Here is a 3,139-nt window from a genome sequence, read left to right as displayed (position 1 = left end):
TGGACAGACACAAATTATTCAGTGATAGGTTATATTTTTACAGTGGTTTTCGATCTTTTCTGCTTTGCTTTTTCCAATAGTTGAACCATTTTTCCTGTTAACAAAACTTTGAATTTTTCGAAAAAGTAAGGATTTTCTTATTCCAGGCATAGATAAACTTAGCCGTATTTGGCACAACTTTTGGGGATTTGTATCGTCAATGGTCTTCAATTTTGTACTTGTTTGGCTTTATAATATTTTGATATGAGCGTCCATAATGATTCTTAATAATGCGCGTCTGGCGTACCAAGTTATACTCCTGGTACCTTTGACTACTATTCAAAAGTTTCAAATATAAAATAGTAAAATGTGGAAGATAACTCTGTCAGTCTTATAAGATTTTGGTTTTAGGACCATTAAGAAAGTTGAAAAAAAAAAAACAAGTTCAGAGACGTGCAGTAGATACCATTGAATCTTATGGAAAAAAAACCCCGCTGAGAATGCGGTCGTAATTTCGATTTAACGTCGGTTGTAGTTTTGATCCACTGTTATTTGTTTAAAATTTCACACATGCATCTTTTTTAATATAAAAAATTAACAAACAAAAATATTTTAGTTCGCAGAAAATTATTTTCTGTATTTGATGTTACTTTAACCTTCTTTTTTTGCAGACGAAAGAGGAAAACAGCAAAGGTTCTTGTATATGAAGATGACAAGTAGGTATCCTATATAAAATTAAAACAATGTTCCCAATTACAGTCTTCTCATATATTGATGTCTAGAAATATTAAAGAAATGTTTAAAAATAAAAGAAAAAAAACACTTGATTTCATGACCTTTTTCTATGAAGGAAATAATGGCAAAATAATTGTCATCAAATGGCTAACTTATCACTGTTTATTTGACAAAATGTGTATGCTTTATCATAGTATTTTACGGTTTTAATTGTCAAAATCTGAACTTTTTGCTAAAAAATGAAAATTCTAATTGTAGTGACATTGAAGTTCCAGAAATGAGTTCTGTAATTGTTTTGGAAGATGTTGTGTTAAATCTCTGACAATGTCACGTAAATTAATAAAAGACCGTGATATTCATAAAGAAACGGACAACTATATAAATGACATCGAGCAACTCAATATGGAAGACAGTAACGATTGGACGCAGCTTTTGACTGCGGAAACTATTAGATCTTTGTAACAATTCACCAGCTTTTTTAGGATAGAACTAGACAGAAAAATGTTTATTGCAGTCCATCCGCAATGACTGTAGTCAACAGTTATATTCCTATATTCCCAATGTTGAGTGGTGTCAACCTGTGGGCAGTAGAAGGGATGTCCATAGATTATAATGCCACCATAAAAAAAATGGTTTCGAACAATTAAGAAAACGTTCTGCAAGACCGAAATAGACTGAAATTTTATCCGGCAAATACAAAAACTGATAAAAGGAAGAGTCCGAGAATATGACGCAACAATGAAACCGGTCCTTAGGAAGAAAGGTTCCCGACTATTGAGCACTGAGAACATCAAGCTTCATGAAGGAACGTGGAAAAGAAAGGATAAGACGAATTTGAATTCATTCGTCTTACTACTGCACACATGAAAAGTTACAAGAACCCATATTTACCAAGGTTCAATTTGCAATTTATTTGCAAAATATTGATTTATTTCTAAAAAATGAAAATTCTAATTGTAGTGACATTGAAGTTCCAGAAATGAGTTCTGTAATTGTTTTGGAAGATGTTGTGTTAAATCTCTGACAATGTCACGTAAATTAATAAAAGACCGTGATATTCATAAAGAAACGGACAACTATCTAAATGACATCGAGCAACTCAATATGGAAGACAGTAACGATTGGACGCAGCTTTTGACTGCGGAAACTATTAGATCTTTGTAACAATTCACCAGCTTTTTTAGGATAGAACTAGACAGAAAAATGTTTATTGCAGTCCATCCGCAATGACTGTAGTCAACAGTTATATTCCTATATTCCCAATGTTGAGTGGTGTCAACCTGTGGGCAGTAGAAGGGATGTCCATAGATTATAATGCCACCATAAAAAAAATGGTTTCGAACAATTAAGAAAACGTTCTGCAAGACCGAAATAGACTGAAATTTTATCCGGCAAATACAAAAACTGATAAAAGGAAGAGTCCGAGAATATGACGCAACAATGAAACCGGTCCTTATGAAGAAAGGTTCCCGACTATTGAGCACTGAGAACATCAAGCTTCATGAAGGAACGTGGATTTGATTGATTGTTGGTTGCTTAACGTCCAGTGGCAAATATTTCATGCATATTCAGGACGAGAACAAGTTCACAATAAATACAATAGGTAGGTTGATACAATAGTGGCCATCTGGGATGATGGTCGGAGAAATTTGGAATGCCACCGGAAAAGGAGGGTATATTGGATAGGGACAGAAATTTTGCCTTGCAACAGGCCACCTACGGACCCCTCAAAAGAGTTGTTGCAAGGGTTCTTAACGTGCAAAGAGCGTGGCACTCTCTTTACACGAGGCATCGAGCACTAAAGTAAAAAAAAAAAGATGATTTAGTAGGTCGTTTACTGGTCCAAAATGTCGCAGAAACAAGTTTAACTCCGGCTTGAACCGTGGCTGAAGCTACAAACATAGACCCAGGAGCTAGCGGGAAAGAGAATCTTTTTCTAATTGCTGTCAGTACACAATTATCTACCACCTACCTTTTTCGAGAGCACCCCAAAGCCATCCTTTACAACCATATACAATTTCATGATTCTGAAATCAAGAGACAATGGTGGTAGTGTCAAAAACTTCAAAGGACTTGACAGATCTGTGAAGCATTTTGATGCTAGGGATATCCATGAAATACGTTTTTAGAGTAAGATTTAAAAAATAATAATTAAATATTTGATGAGATATGAAGTACCTTTCGCATTCAATCATAAGTGTATGTGTATCTTATAAAAATTAGAAGATGTGGTATGATTTTTTTGGCAGACTGTAGAATGGATGGACCCGGAAGTAGAGGTGCTCTGGAGCGCAATATTTGCGCTCCAGAGGCAGATGGACATTTTGAAAGAGGACATCAAAACCAAAACATAGACCTATATGAGGCCTGAGGTTGTATACCTCAGGCCTCTCCCTAAAAAAAAAAAATAAAAAAAAAATAATAA

The sequence above is a fragment of the Mytilus trossulus genome, chromosome 5 (assembly GCF_036588685.1).
Source record: "Mytilus trossulus isolate FHL-02 chromosome 5, PNRI_Mtr1.1.1.hap1, whole genome shotgun sequence".
NCBI lineage: Eukaryota > Metazoa > Mollusca > Bivalvia > Mytilida > Mytilidae > Mytilus > Mytilus trossulus.
Note: the sequence above shows the minus strand (reverse complement) of the source record.